This window comes from Lissotriton helveticus, chromosome 5_1, assembly GCF_964261635.1.
Source record: "Lissotriton helveticus chromosome 5_1, aLisHel1.1, whole genome shotgun sequence".
In the NCBI taxonomy this organism is placed as follows: Eukaryota; Metazoa; Chordata; class Amphibia; order Caudata; family Salamandridae; genus Lissotriton; species Lissotriton helveticus.
The window spans coordinates 1,857,796,918-1,857,814,160 of NC_136065.1; positions in this window are offsets into that span (position 1 = coordinate 1,857,796,918).

Sequence of the window (17,243 nt, forward strand, 5' to 3'; positions counted from 1 at the left end):
ATCCACACAAACGAGATATCAGTGGTACTACAAATCCCAAAATATATTTTACTTCAGTGTTGTGCCAGAAAAGTGACTCAAACCTGATGCAAAATCTGGGCCACAACCTATTCATGTATGGGTTCTTATTTTAAAGTGGCAACAGGGAGAAAACTGACAGTAAATCTGTTCTGCTTAATTGGTTGCAAAGACTGTATTTTGAAATATCTTCTGAGGTTAAGGCACTTGCTGCAGAGATCTGTGTGTTCCCAGTAAATCTGAGTGAATAATATTGGTGAGATAACTCTGGAGGTTAATGCACTTGCTGTAAGGATCAGTATATTGTCTAGCCTCAGTTTTGACTCAAAGTAGCATAGAGGGTTAATGTGTCTCCTGCAAAGCACGCAATGTAATATGCAAATGACAAATTTTATTTTATGTAGCTATATAAGCAGGTTACTGCTTTTAACACAGAGATGCTTATGTTACTTGCAGTTGCATTGCAATCCTTCCAATATAGCACAGTGAGCTATGGAAGATGATATGTGACTCCAGCACCTTGTAACCCCCTACCGTTTTATGTAACACATCCTGTACATTGATTTACAAAAGTTTATAATTTATTGTGTATGCAATATGTTCGTATGATGTGAAACACTCTGACATCCTACATTGGGATGAGTAGTACTATACAAGAAAAAATAGTGATATATTTAAATTATCACAACGCCTCCTCAGGGGTAGTAAGCACTAAATAAATGCTATTTATTTGGTGTAAATACTGGGAAAGAACAACACATCTGACATTCTTACAGTACATACATATCTTGTAAAAGGGACTGAACAAAGTGATAAGCTGCTTCTCTTAAGCATGTATGAAGTGCTAACAAGGTGTGAGCCTTTGTTTCTCCTCCACTTCACCTGCATCAAGGGTGAGGCTACTGACTGCTCCCAGCCATGACACTCGAACAAAAGGATGACCCCTCAAATTCGACAATTGTTATGGGCCCAGCTGGAGTTTGAAATAAGAGAGCACCATTCCCTCCTGCCTGCATGTTGTTGCCGATCGAAAGCCGAGAACAACGTGCAGGCGCTGATGAATGTGCCCCTGTGTTTGAATATTACACTGGGACGAATTCAGAACATTTTTCAGTAGGGCACAACTTCTTGGCAGGGTGGACGGCATCCACCATGTGAATTTAGTGGGTGGATGCTGTCCACCTGCGTGTACCAGCGACTTGTGCCCTGGCTGTCAGGATAGAGGAGCTCGTCATAGTTGGAGGTAAAGCGTAAATATGTGGCCAAGAAAATTGATGCGTTTTGTGACAGTTCAACTCTGAAGTCAGACTTGTGCTCTGAGCCACTTCGAAGACACATGCTAATAACATAATTAATTCATCGTGTGCCTGGCTAATAACCAAGATGTGTGACATTTTGGGGAAAGATGATAAAGTCTTTTAAGGAAGTGAAGGCTAAGTTTAGGGTACTTAGTGGCCATTTTTCACGCAAGAAGCATCGAACTGACAGTTATGGAGACTTGAGATTATATTCCTTTTGCCAACCAGTATCTGGAGTGGCGACCATCTTTATAAAAGTTAATCGAGCTAGAACATTGCAATTGAGTATCTACAAAAAGAGAGTCCCCGTAAATATTTTCTTTAAAAAAAAAGATTCCTATGGGTGCAAGTTAAACCACACTCTTTAAAAAAGTACTAGCTAAACTCTTTCAGTGTTGGTTCAGTACAGCCCCACCTTGCAGCACAACAGAGAGATACCTGAGTGCCCAAGTGACACCTATATATTTCATCATGGAATGTGCTAGATTAGCTTTTACAAAAAGCACTTTGCGATTGAAGTAGTAATTTACCACCAAGTACATGGGACATAAGTGGAAGGTAGATTTGCTCCCTGTCTGACCTGTCTTTCTGTCCAATATCTTGAGATCATGATAATTTACACTGACAATAACCCTTTCAAAAGACTCATACGCAAGTGGCAAAGATATATAGATGAAATCCTCAACAGCTGGACAGGTGAAAAAGAAACAACCCTGAACTTATCACTTAGCTGAACACCCAAAATTCCTTTTTGAGGTTTAGCCAAAATATTAACAATGAGAACCCTGATTTTCAAGATCAGAATATTGCATCAGCCAATACAACACTGCACTGACTAGATCACAGACAAATATAGCCTCTTACATTTTGATAGTTTTCATTACAACCCCTACCTCCCGAGCCTTGTGGGAAACATGCCCTATGGCCAGTTTCTCAGATTGAGGCGAAATTGAGCAGAGAAATGCAATTTTGAAAAAAGGCAGATTTCATTTCTCTGACAAACTGAAGGAAAAATCATTTGCCAACAGAAGTAACAAAATAAGCAAGAACATGGGGTGGCAACTACAATCAAGTGTCTCTGTTGAAAAGTTAATCCTGCCCTGATGACAACAAATTGGCTTGTGTTACTACACATTCTCCAGTAGCTAAGAATGTGAGAAAATAATTTTAAAACACTGGCACAATCTTAGCACAGGACCACAAACGACCATTATTTTCCTTTAAGAGAGACAGTAATTTGCATGCCATGCTGATCCATACCTGACAGCTTAAACCAAAACCTCAGCTGGCTACAAACACACAGTAAAAGGATATTTCCCAAGTGGCAGAACCAGCGTCTGCCTGTAAACAAAAATCACTATGGAGGTGGGTCTTGGTCTTATTCCATTATGGCATTTAACTAAACACGCAGACTGTAATTCACAAAATGCAATTTACATGATCGTCTGTCCTTGTGGGCTTCTGTTTTTTGGATAACGACACGTAAACCCCTCCGTAAAATCACCGACCATCGCAGTAAGGTCAGATGCCAACGAAGTAGTACCTGCATGACCAGCCACTACCTTGAAAGGGGACCTCAGGAATAATAACATTAGTTGGTCATACTGGTGAAGGTAGACACAGCTAGTAAAGCTACAAATTACATCAAGCTACTTCTACAGAAGGAACAGAGATGGATCTATAAATTACAAACCCATCAGATGGGATTAAATGATGATATTCCCAGGGGCCAGGTGACTACATTATAAATAATTGATATAACTCATATTTGTATATGTGCGCGTATTCTTGAATCTTCTGAATACATCAAATTATGATCCGGTGACTTCCGTTCTTACATAACCCTATGTGATTTGTTCCGCTTTCACTTAGCTCTTACATAGACAATTCAATACTTCTGTTCATTTTGGTATACATACACTTGTCTGCATTTAGGTGATTAACTTTCAACCCTAGTTTTCTTTAAGAAGACACCCACACACAAGGTTATATCTATGACGTATTTCTAGTAGATCTATTTAAATCATACGCATGTCTTATTTTACTGCACACCCGAGCAGTGCTGGACATACGTATTTCTGTAGTAGACAAACACTTTGTTGGCAGGGAACATATATTCCTCCTGAGTAGAATCAATTAATGTATCTTTATTGCTGCCTCCTTCCAGAGCCTCCAATCAATCTTTTCCTACCTATTGAGCATTTACACAATGAAGTGAATGGGCGTAGTACGCTCTATCTTCGTCGAGCACATGATGTCAAACGTACACCACCAAGGGCGAAAGAAGTCACATCCAGGATCCTTGGGTCATAAAGAACCCCAGATAAATGCTGAACTCAGTGTTAATGGGTGATACATGTTACCCGTATAGCCTACATAGGGATTTATAAGTATCCAGACAGTTCAATTTCTTTTTGTTTTCAACTTTACCAGGGGCAAGTCACATTAGAGCACACAATGGTTGATCCTCTGGCATTTTTATTTTATATTAAAAAATAGATTGATCCAATTGACAGCTTCTTCTAAGTAATATATTCTCCTTAGCTCTCCGTTAATGTAGAGCCCATTCTGACAGTCAGATGCCTGACGGGAATGCAGGGGGAACCCAATGGTGAAGCATGGTACTAATTTGTAGGTGAGGAAGGAGCTTCTTTGAGTGGATTAGTAGACTCTCTACAAGTCCTTGTCTTGTTTAGGCTCCCCTTACTGGTTGTTTTGTAATGTCTTATGGAGGAGGTATTTCAGACCTTCCGTTCCTCTCATTTCCCCTCCACCTCCTGGTATAAAGAGCCTAATTAGTCAGTCCAGCCCTAGTGTACACACATACTACTGGCTCGGTAAGGCTGAATAAGGGTGAACAACAATAATGAACCAGTGTATAATATTTCTTGTGTGTCTCTAATGAAATGTAGTAATTTCTGTGATTCTTTCCTCATAGGTCATTGGAGAGTTCCATTTGTTTTTAGTGTAAGCTGTTCCTCGTTTACAGGTCTTGTGACTGTTGCATTTGAGGATATTCAAGTTATCTCTGGAAGCTGAACTGATTGAAGCTTAATCCTTTTGCTAAGCTCTTATATTCTCCCAAAGGTGACATGAAGTGGGCATTAAGCAGCTTTAATATGTTTTTGGGTGATTTGACAGGAGGTAGCAGCGTAACTGCAGATTAGTCAGTTTGCCATTGTAAAAATGATTACATTGTAGAGTTAGGTGATGGGTCATCTCCTTCCTTTGGAAGCAGAATTTGGATTAACATTTTACTTAGCATTGACCATGGTTTGGATGTGGTTACCAAAACCAACATTCCATTGGAATATTACTCCATTCCGACCCACTACAACTTTTGTCCATTGGCCTGCTTTGGGAACTCCTGTAGGCACAAATACTTTACCTGATTGTTATTATTTTTCCCCATTTTCTGTAGGTGCCTTGCCCATGTATGGGATCTGACCATTGTCCGAGTTTTCTTTCTAAATGTCAGGGTTTCTTCTACAATCCTGGTCTTATATGCCTTTGGTGGGGAAAAGAGGGCTACAGTACATTCACCTATTTTTTAATCACTCCTTTATTGTATTCTTGCATTTGTGACTGGGACAGAGAGAGAGAGAGGAAGAGTGTGTGTGTATGTGTGTGTGTGTGTGTGTGTGACCATGTGCTCATTGATTAATTTTCTTTAATTTCTGTCATGATTCTGATCTTCCTTATACTGTTTCACTATGCACTGGCCTTTTCTGAGGCACAGCTACTTTCCACAAGCTGGAACTGCACAGGACAATCCTAGCATTGGGTGTAGGTACACAGCTAGAGAAGGCGATGCAAACCATCAACCTGGCAACACCACATACAGTAATGCTAAGGCTACAAATTATATGTGAATGAATGACCATAATGTCACTTTCAAGTTGCTTCAAACCACCACCTGTAATTGCCATAGAAAGCATTCATCAGCATGCAATAAATGCAATGTTCTGTACAGAAAAGCAGCCACAGCTGCTAATTTCCTGGAATCTTTTAATCCATAATACCCATGGAAAAAGTGTGCGACAATCCCTCTCTACCATCATTTTGCCACCATTTCTTTGCTTTAAACCCTGAGGAAGAATTTGAGAACCATAGAGACAGGGTAATGAGTGGAGGGAAGAATGAGAGCGAGAGCTAGACAGAGCTAGGAAACAGGTTTGTCTAATCTAGTTTTCCTTCTCATTTGACGCACAATTAATTATTTTTAGGAATGTGCCAGAATGTTGAGGAGGATTTTGTGATGGGGTGCAATAATACCAGAAGTGTTTTGTTGCTTTTAACCTAAGAATGATCTCAGGATTGGATCTGTGGTCCCTAACATTCAGATTAGTGATGCTAAATCAGATGATAGGTACGTCCGAGTGCTCCATTTTATCATTTGCATGAACCTTATTATGTGGGGCATTCTCAACACCAGCCACGACATACTGGCCCTCTGAGTCAGGATATGCTCTTTCAGTGAATGAATCGCCGCCCGCCACATCATAAGGAGGACCTGGCCCAGAAGAGAATATTTCCCTCTTCTAAGTTTCCTGAGAGCAAGGCTGTGTGCCTTATGTACCCTTTTTCTACTACATCAAAAACACAAGAGGGAGGTAGAGCCAATCGTTGGATTTATGTTCCACTAGGTATTCGAATAAACAAAAGAAATCCAACATTTAATAGGGAAAGTGAGTGAACAGTGAATACTGAAGCACTCAGTGTTTGTGAAAAATACCCCTCACACACCAAAAGGCCCCTTGGTGTCATGCTTCATCATCGGGGTCTTCGCACCCCTCTATCGGGATGCGGCGTGCTGCGACCGACGACTACGTGGGAGCACTTACGGTATTGGCTATGTGTGGTGTATAGTGTGTGGGTGGGTTGTGTTTAAAGTGAGCAGGGAGTGTAGTGAAAAAGTTAAAAAGTACCTGGCACTAGAGTGGAAAAGAAAACATTTTATTCTGTACTCTGGCTGGTACTGTTAAAAAGAAAGTGCAGGGCGAGGTCAAACCTGTCGTATTAATGAACAGGACCTCTGATGTGCTTTTGTGTCGACATGTTTCGGAGGCAAGCTCCTTCTTCAGGACAGGGGCACAAACTCCCTTCCCTACTCACGTCTTTTTCTACATAAAACTGTGTATTTACAGAAAAGTGAAATTTTACTTGGAAAAGGCTATGTGTGCCTACAGCGGTCTGCTACTACACCATAATCATGTTTCTACTTGTCACAACTTGAAAGCGATGTGAGACCTCAAGAAATGCTTTGTGATCCAGGAGGGTCACACCAAAAACACCCATCTAAGCCATGAATCACTTGAGTCCTCTCAAGGGACTCGGGAATATTAGCAGAGCTTGTAACAGGTAATTCTAGCATTGAGTAGTGCAGGTAATTTTTCTGTTACCTTCAATGGGAGAGTGACCTTCTCGCCTCTCAATCTAAAAGATGTGTTCTGCCAGTACCTTCACCAAGAAGAAGAAGAACAAGCATTTGCAATGCAATAGGTCTCGCATTAGGAAAGTTTGAGCTATTGGTATTGTAAATGACAATTTTTTTATTTATGTGTTGGTTTTGAAAATAGCGAAATTAATAGCTTGGTCATTTACAATGCCAATAGTTTTAACTTTCGCAAACGTGACACCTATAGCATTTGTATTGCAATATGTGTTGTATTTACATGACTTAGATGTATTAATATTACAAATAACAATGGCTTTTATTTTTTTTAATAATGAATACTTAAACAAAAGTTATTTTAATTTATAATGGCAATAGCTTAAACTTTTGTAAACAACTTTTGGGAAGATTATGTTCAGTGTATTTTATTGTGATGAAAATCCAAGAACAGGAGTGAAATATTAACATCTTTTTGTGACATTTGTAATAAAGCTTGAAACATTGAGAGAACATATTTGAACCAGTTGTTGTTGAATGGTTGCACAGAGTGATGCTGTTGCGTTCAGTGGTGCTGAGTGATGTTGTGGCCTTCAGTGGTGCTGAGTGATGCTGTGGCCTTCAGTGGTGCTGAGTGATGCTGTGGCATTCAGTGGTGCTGAGTGATGCTGTTGCATTCAGTGGTGCTGAGTGATGCTGTGGCGTTGAGTGGTGCTGAGTGATGCTGTGGCGTTAAGTGATGCGGTGGCGTTGAGGGATGCTGTGCGCTGAGTGGTGCTGTGGCGTTGAGTGGTGCTGTGGCATTGAGTGGTTCTGTGGCATTCAGTGGTGCTGAGTGATGCTGTGGTATTGAGTGATGCTGTGGCATTGAGTGATGCTGTGGCGTTGAGTGGTGTTGTGGTGTTGAGTGGTGCTGTTGTGTAGAGTGGTTCTGTGGCGTCGAGTGGTGCTGTGGCGTTGAGTGGTGCTGAGTCATGCTGTGGTGTTGAGTAATGTTGTGGTGTTGAGTGATGCAGTGACGTTGAAGGATGCTGAGCGCTGAGTGGTGCTATGGCATTGAGTGGTGTTGTGGCATTGAGTGGTGCTGTGGCGTTGAGGGGTGCTGTGGCATTCAGTGGTGCTGAGTGATGCTGTGGCGCTGAGTGATGCTGTGGCATTGAGTGGTGCTGTGGTGTTGAGTGGTGCTGTGGTATTGAGTGGTTCTGTGGCGTTGAGTGGTGCTGTGGCGTTGAGTGGTGCTGAGTGATGCTGTGGCATTGAGTGATGCTGTGGTGTTGAGTGATGCTGTGCCATTGAGTGATGCTGTGGCGTTGAGTGATGCTGTGATGTTAAGGGAAGCTGTGCGCTGAGTGGTGCTGTGGCGTTGAGTGGTGCTGTGGCATTGAGTGGTGCTGTGGCATTGAGTGGTGCTGTGGCATTGACTGGTGCTGTGGCGTTGAGTGGTGCCGTGGCATTCCGTGGTACTGAGTGATGCTGTGCCGTTAAATGATGCTGTGGCGTTGAGTGGTGCTGTGGCATTGAGTGGTGCTGTGGCATTGAGTGGTGCCGTGGCATTCAGTGGTACTGAGTGAATCTGTGCCGTTGAATGATGCTGTATCGTTGAGTGATGCTGTGGCATTGAGTGATGCTGTGGCGTTGAGTGATGCTGTGGTGTTGAGTGGTGCGGTGGTGTTGAGTGGTGCTGTGGGGTTGAGTGGTGCTGTGGTATTGAGTGGTGCTGTTGCGTTGAGTGGTGCTGTGGCATTAAGTGGTACTGAGTGATGCTTTGGCGTTGAGTGATGCTGTGTCATTGAGTGGTGCTGTGGCTTTGAGTGGTGCTGTGCCGTTGAGTGGTGCTGAGTGGTGCTGTGGTGTTGAGTGGTGCTGGGGCGTTGAGTGGTGCTGTGGCATTGAGTGGTGCTGAAGGATGCTTTGGCGTTGAGTGATGCTGTGGCATAGAATGATGCTGTGGCATTGAGTAATGCTGTGGCGTTGAGTGATGCTGTGATGTTGCGGGATGCTGTGCGCTGAGTGGTGGTGTGGCGTTGAGTGGTGTTGTGGTATTGAGTGGTGCTGTGCCGTTGAGGGTTGCTGTGGCATTTAGTAGTTCTGAGTGATTCTGTGGCGCTGAGTGATGCTGTGGCTTTGAGTTATGCTGTGGCGTGGAGTGGTGCTGTGGTGTTGAGTGGTGCTGTGGTGTTGAGTGGTGCTGTGGCATTGAGTGGTGCTGAGTGATGCTGTGGCGTTGAGTGATGCTGACGCATTGAGTGATGCTGTGGCATTGAGTAATGCTGTGGCATTGAGGGATGCTGCGCATTGAGGGATGCTGTGCGCTGAGTGGTGCTGTGGCGTTGAGTGGTGCTGTGGCGTTGAGTGGTGCTGTGGCATTGAGTGGTGCTGTGGCGTTGAGTGATGCTGTGGCGTTGAGGGGTGCTGTGGCATTCGGTGCTGAGTGATTCTGTGATGCTGAGTGATGCTGTGGCGTTGAGTGGTGCTGTGGTGTTGAGTTGTGCTGTGGTGTTGAGTGGTGCTGTGGTGTTGAGTGGTTCTGTGGCGTTGAGTGGTGCTGTGGCGTTGAGTGGTGCTGTGGCATTGAGTGGTGCAGTGGCATTCAGGGGTACTGAATGATGCTGTGTCGTTGAGTGATGCTGTGTCGTTGAGTGATGCTGTGGCGTTGAGTGGTGCTGAGTGATGCTGTGGCGTTCAGTGGTGCCACAGATTCGCAAACACTTCACGCAGATGCAGAAGTAGTTTGACCAATGGGAGTCAAGAGTCACAAAAACAACACAATTAAAAGGAAAAGAGAGACAAAGCACCCTATTAGTAGAAAAACAAGCATTTGCAAAGTCTGGTGTTGGCTGCCAGACTTCTGACTTTGTCAATGCTTGTTTGGTTCTGTTGGGAAACCTACTGGGCCCTCGTGAATTCAAAAGAAAACATTTTTTAAAAAATGGGGAGTAGAGGATAAGCGGATAAGCACTAAAAGAAAAGGGTGAAAAGTAGCCGGCAGAGGAAAGACAGCGCTGGGAGGGGGCTGGGCAACCATGCCAGCATCCCGATTCACGAGCGATACCGAGGGTACGCGGAGGCAATATCCTTGGTTTTTTAGTAATTGGGAAACTGCATCCATACTCTTGGGTGCAAGTGTATTTAAAGATAGAATTGTGCGCTATTTATCCCTGTTGAAAGGCATATCGGCTCGTCCTGCCATAAATAGAATATGAAAAAATAATTCTACCCTATGAAGACGAATGATGTAAAAATCAGCTGCTGGCTGAAACGCCACTGCACAACCCTCATGCAGAAGAGCAAAACGCAGCATTGTACATAATCTCCAGTAAAGAAGTTTGCTACAAAGGACGCGGCCAGATAGGTGTTCAGGTTGCCCCCGCGCGTAGTGAAATAAACGTTAATGATCAGCGCGGCGGCCGTGAGATGGGTGCAGCGATGAGCGAAATGAATGCCTGTAATGGGGAGGAGGGTGGTGGGAGGGAGTTACTGACAAGCGCGGCGACTGTGCGATGGGAGTCGCGCTGAGAAAAATAAATGCTTGAAATGTGGGAAAATTAATGTTACTGACTGCGCGGCGGCCGTCCACTGAGCGAAATATACGCCTGAAATGTGAAACGAGCATTGGCAAGGTCAGAAAGTTAAGCGGGCGCCTGCTGAAATATTAAGCATGGGGCCCGTGTTGTTGTTCATGTTGAAAGCATAGCGCGTGACGAGGAGTAGTACGGAAATGAGGAGCAAGCTGCAATGCTGGGTAACTTTTTTTAACAAGAAACTGGCATTGCGCAGAGGGGGCGGGGGAGAGCATTCCTTTGAAGTCTGAAGCTCTCGCTGTGGCGGGTCTGATGCGTGCGATAAATGGTGGTTTGTGAGGTGGGGGTGGGGAGCGGAAGGGATTCCTTGGGAGCAAATGGGTGCGAGGCTACGTGAGTGAGGCCAAGCGCACGCTGGCGAAGCGTCATGCTTCAATAGATCACATGCATTGGGAGGAATCCGATTGTTCAAGAGAGTTTGTTTCCCCTGCAATAGGTTTGAGCTATTAATCCCTGCGAGATATAATAGCTCGACCTAAAAAGTTATTTTTATTGTTTGGTTAATTAAAACCTTTACAAACACATTAATCATTTGCTTAGCAGCTAGTGTTTAAAATTGCATGGCAAGAGTAAAAACCATACACAAGTAAACAAAGTAAAAAAAAAAAAGAAAATTGGCCAGAGTGATATTTTGGTCAGCTAGAGTTCAAGGGCCTGCTTAAAAGGTAATGTAATTGCTGGGGCTAAACCAATTCATATTGATTATCACCTCTCTTTGTGAGACATTAATTTTAGTTCGATGAAGGTGGAGCTGACCCACACAACTGAGTATGGTTCACATCAAGGGAGTCACTCAAAGAATGATTTGCCATGGTGCGCTCGTCTGAGCCTTGCATGAGCTGTGTGATTACATGTAACTAGGTTGGTCACCCCATCAGCTCTACTCCAAGTATGACCCCTGGTCCGGTTTGACGTTGTGCACTTTGAACGACTCAAGGGGTTGCGAGTTCCCAGTTATTATTGATGTACCATTAAAGCTTAGATGAGTATGGTTTTAATTTTTGATTCCTTTCCGTGTGCCTTTTGGCATTGTTGGACTTCTCGCTCTCCACCCGCTGGGTTTGTAGCTGTTTATTTACTATCTGGAGAAACTTTGTTGCCCTACAAACAAGCTGCAACGACTGGCTGTTCAAGAGTGTCATCACGGCTGGTCCACAGATCTTATCTGGAGAGACTAGAGTGCTGGTACTAGTAATTGCTGCCTCAGCGAGCCAACCGCGCGGCAGATGCACAAGAGATGTAATATAGTTTCATTGGAAGGGCCGCATAGCCTGCACAGGAGGTTTGGCCATGTTTGTTTCTAAGATGGGACCTGATTTTTGTTGAAAAAGCTGCCAGACGAACAAGGAGAAGAGAGTGCTGTATTGATGGAGATATATGACTTATGAGGTAGGGTTGTAGGCCCCAACTCTCATATGATTGCAATGCCATCCATCCATTGGTTCTCCTTGTTAATCCGGCTTTATTGAGTAACCAGTCCTGTGTTTTGAATGCTTTATTGGTGATTGTTTTAAAGGCAGAAAAACTGATGTTAGGGTCCCATGCTTCATTCAATTTGAGGGAGGTTAGCGCCCATTGAAGCGCTGTGGGCCAATCACACTTGGATTTTGGCTAGCTCTATATTTCTGCCCAGCATAGGGCGGCCAACGATTCCGGCAGGGCGGCTCTCAATCTCCATCACAGCTTGATAAGTGCTGCCATACTCGCAGAGGATTGATGAAATTGGCCAAATTCCAGTCGCACCTGTGCCTGAGAGAAAAATCACGATAGACGAAAGATGCAGTTAAACAGGGCAGATTGTTGTTTTGTTCAAAGTAGTCACATCTATTCCCTTTAAAATTTTTGAACCATAGTTGAGCGTTGGTAGAAACCTGGCTGAGATTACTTGTAGGAGGTGAGCATGGGACGGGCATCCTAACTTGGGTCGTAGTGTGTTAAGTGCCAATCGGAGTTTGTTGGCCTGGGCCCGTCCGTGGGCTAGATGTTATTTGTATTTTAATCTAGGATCCAGAACCACCCGTAGATATTTGTACGATCTGACTAGGTCTAATTTTTTCCCTGCTTCCATCCACTTCAATTTCACGTTTTTGCAGAAAAACAGATCACTTTTGTTTTATTATAGTTTATTTGGGCGGCATATACATTTTTTGCAGCAGGTGAAGGGAAAGAGAGAGAGAGGAGAAACAGAGAAAGGAGAAAGAGAGAGGAGAAACTGTGTGTGTGTGTGTGTGTGTTTATTTTTTTGCTGGACCCAGCAATCCATCCATCTTTGATCTCCTGGGCAAGGTAAGTTAAAAAAGCATTAGGAATGCATTAGGGCTCGGGTTTGTTTGAGTTAGAGATAATGGCATTGTAAATGGCAATGTGTTTTAGGCATGTGTTTTGGAGTGGAAGCATGTGGTGTGTGTTGGAGATATGTGTGTTGGATTGGAATGTTATCAATGGTGGCATGCTGCACTTTAACGCATTATCTTTAAAAGGTAAAGTGCAGCATAGTACGATAGGTACAATATTAATTGGTGGATGCGTTATCAATTGGTGTGTGCATTGATGGGTGGTGGATGTGTGTGCCTGTAGGAATTGTGCAGTGATGGCTGTTGGTGTGTGTGTTTGGTGGAAGCATGAAGTGGTGGCTTGAGGTGTGTATGACTGGTGGTAGCGTGCAGTAAGAGCTGTTACTGAGTGTGGCTGTCAAGCGTACAGAGCTGGATGGCAATGCGTGTGGTTGGTGAAAGGGTGCACTGACAGCTGTTGATGATTGTGCCAATTGAAAGAGTGGCTGGTGCACTGTCAGCTGTTGGTGTGTGTGTGTGTTTGGTGAATGTTGCACTGACATTGTTTGTTGTGTGCGTGGGTGTTTAGCGGCACTGATGCATGGTCGTGTTTGTTTTTGTTTTTGGTGAAAGCGTACATTGATGGTTGTTGGTGTATGTGCCTGGTGAAAGCATTCATTGACGGCTGGGGGTGTGTTGTTGTGTGTGTTGTTTTGTGTGTAGTGGTGAGTGTGTGGTGGTGAGTCTGTGGGGGTGAGCCTGGGGGGGGTGAGTGTGTGGTGGTGAGTGTGTTGTGGTGAGTGGTGACGAGTGTGTGGTGTTGAGAGAGTGAGGTGTGTGTGGTTTGTGTGTGTGTTATGTGTGTGTGGTGTATGTGTGTGTGGTGTGTGTATGGTGTGTGTGGTGTGTGTGTGGTGTATGTGTGTGTGGTGTGTGTATGGTGTGTGTGGTCTTATGTGTGTGGTGTTATGTATGTGTGTGGTGGACTTAGTTTGAGTGTTCGTTTCCTGCACACTCACACACTGCCCCTACACATTCACACACTGCTCACCCTGCACACTCACACTGTTCACCCTGCATAGTCACACACTGTTCATCCTGCACACTCACACACTGTCGCCCTGCACACTTACACACTGTTCACCGTGCACACTCACACTGTTTACCCTGCACACTCACACTGTTTACCCTGCACACTCACACACTGCAGTCACTGTCACTCTGCAGTCACTGTTACTCTGCAGTCACACTCACTCTGCAGTCAGTCTGCACTCACTCTGCACTCACTGTCACTCTGCACTTTCACTGTCACTCTCGCACTCATTCTGCACTCACTGTCACTCTCGCACTCACTCTGCACTCATACTCACTCTCACACTCACTCTGCACTCACTGTACACTGTTCACCCTGCACACTCACACTGTTTACCCTGCACACTCACACACTGCAGTCACTGTCACTCTGCAGTCACTGTTACTCGGCAGTCACACTCACTCTGCAGTGAGTCTGCACTCACTGTCACTCTGCACTCACTCTGCACACACTGTCACTCTACACTCACTGTCACTCTGCACTCACTGTCACTCTCGCACTCACTTTGCATTCACTGTCACTCTCACATTCACTCTGCACTCACTGTCACTCTCGCACTCACTCTGCACTCACTGTCACTCTCGCACTCACTCTGCACTCACAGTAACTCTCGCACTCACTCTGCACTCACTACACACTGTTCACCCTGCACACTCACACTGTTTACCCTGCACACTCACACACTGCAGTCACTGTGACCAGTGCCTATGTGTGCGCGCAGTGCCGGTGTGTGTGAGCAGCCTGTGTGTGTATGTAGTGCCTGTGTGTGTGAACAGTGCCTGTGTGTGTGAGCAGTGTATGTGTTTGTGAGCAGTGTCTGTGTGCGTATACAGTGCCTGTGTTTGAACAGTGCCTGTGTGTGAACAGTGCCTGTTTGTGGACAGTGCCTGTGTGTGAACAGTGGCTGTGTGTGATCAGTGCGCCTGTGTGTGCGCGTAGTGCCGGTGTGTGTATGTAGTGCCTGTGTGTGTCAACAGTGCCTATGTGTGCGCGCAGTGCCGGTGTGTGTGAGCAGCCTGTGTGTGTATGTACTGCCTGTGTGTGTGAACAGTGCCTATGTGTGCACACAGTGCCGGTGTCTGTGAGAAGTGCCTGTGTGTGTGAGCAGTGTCCGTGTGTGTCAACAGTGTTTGTGTGTGTGAGCAGTGCCTGTGTATCCCTGCACCTAAAATCAACCTACTTGTCATGAGGCCCAAGGTTAGACACACAAGCACAACTGTTGCAACACGGCTGCTCGGACCCTCCATGCAGAAACACATTCCTGCTCTCTGAGGTTTTTGTTTTTTTGCTGAACAAGACATGAGCCCCTTTGATGAGATGAGGAGAATGTGGCAAAATGTGGGACTGTTCGTAAGCCAGTGAAAAGAATTCCGTTTCGTACCTGGACGTTACTGTCTCCAATACAAACGCACTTACATACTTTGTGGGGTAATGAAGACTGTGTGTCTCATTGTCGGCGCACGACCAAGCCAGCTCTTCAAAGGCCAACACTTACACATGAAAGGATGCAGACAAACGCGCGCCCACCAAACTCACTGCAGACTGGTGAACGCGCCCCGAACATCTGGGTTCAATTACCTCGGCACCCTGACAGCTCGTAATTGACAATTTATTGCACTCCCCTGTGCGTAACCGCACAGAATATGCAGGAAGTGCACAAACTAAAATCCATATGGCCTATTGCATGAAGGCTACTAGAAGCACAGCACTGCGAGGACCAATTAGCATGCAGATGCCAAAACAAACTACGGAAAAATCTCGTGCAGTGAGGAATTTTTACTTCACTATTCTGAGCCCCGGAACAATACGGCTCGGAGCTCCGCCCCACTTCTGACGAAGTGGTGACGTAGGCCGAGCCCTAATAAAACTAGAGGATGGAGAGCTCCTGGCAGAAAAGGAATGTGTTTCGGAGGTAGGTCTTTTAGAATTCCTAAAGATCTTTGCAGAGGACCAGGCTCCTATGATTAGAGGGGTGGGAGGGTGCGGAAGCCCCTTTGAAGTGTAAATCAGTGCCTGCTTCCTGTTCCATTCGTACTAGAAGTGTGTATAGAGTGACTGTATGCATCAGACAGGAAGAGAAGCCCAGCTCCTTCAGTGCCATTTGTCTTAGAACACTAGCTTTACTCTCCAGCTGAACTGTCTGTTATTCCCCCCATTGCTAGTGTGCCACTGGACTATTTCTCTTGGAAGGATTGAGGCCTATCTAGGTGCATTGCATCTGGAGGAGAGTCCTCCTCTGAATGAGGTCAGGGAGAACCACTGTAGACTCCGAGTCTCCTCTGGGCTGAGTTGTGCCAGTCGTCGCCGCCATGGGGTCTGAAAGTGAAAAGCAACATTGCAGCTATGAACTTGCGCTAAGACCAAACCGCAGTCTAGAAACTCACCCTCATCATAGCTGCTCAGGAATTTTGATGTACACCATCAGTGGTCTCCGCCTTGGACTTGCATGAAACATACCCATTAGCGACTTGGCTTACAAACTACAGTGGGTGGCCTCTCCGGTTTCTGTTTGGGCAAGAATTTGCATTGGGCCTTCTCACAATTTCCATAGGGACCCCCACTGATGCCAACACCATCAGAGGGCTCTGTAAACTGCAGCCACCATTCATCCGCAGTAACAGTAGATTGCTTCAGCTCTCAAGCACAGATGCCAGGGAAAAGGTGCACAATAGAGATACCGGGTCAGATGAATGACCATTTCAATTTGCGAGTCTCTAATTGTGTTGTTTTGCGGCTCACAATTAGAGTCTTGCAAGATGAAATGTACTAATGTGTTTCAGACACATTAGCAATTCCCAATGGGGTCGTAATTGACCTGCCTCATCAATATCCATCAGGCGGATCTCAATTTGTGACCCATTGGGAATGGGCAATAACACAGGGATAGTGGCCTACTGGGGACAGCAGACCAGCATGTCTGTGTTTGCTTTTAAATAAAGCAACTTTTTTTTTTAATGTAGTCCGTTTTCTTTAAAGGAAAATGGGACGCGTTTCAAAAAGAAAATGTTACTATTCTGTTTAATTTTTAAAGGGTAGGCAGTGGTCTGCACTGCCTGCTCTTAAGAAACGTTTTCGCTATCTTTCACAACAGCAAAGGGGTCCCCTGAGGACTCCTTTCCATTTGCGAATGGGTTACCACCTACTTGAAGCAAGTTGTAAACTGCGATTGTTTTGCGACTGCATTAAAGTCGCAAAACAATTGTTCATTACCCTGCGACTCACTATTAGGAAGGATGCCCTCTGCACGCTCCTTCCTAATATTGACTCGCAAACCCTATTTGGCAAGTCGGTAATAGTTCACTAACTCGCAAAATAAGGTAAGTAAATGTGAAGCGGTAGCGAACAGACCAATTTTTTCTTTGCGACTGCTAAAAGCCATCATACGTCTGGCCCACAGAGAGCGTGTGGTGAAGCCAATTGTATTTAAGTGCACTAAGACACGCAAACAACAAGGGCAGGAAAAATATTTGAAAGAGTGTAAACATTCAGAGCTCTGGTACTGTTGAATTAAAGAGCATGACTGGTCTGGCCAAAGTTACAATACTGTTCTGACTGCCAAGGGGACAGCACTGGACTATAAGCCTCAAA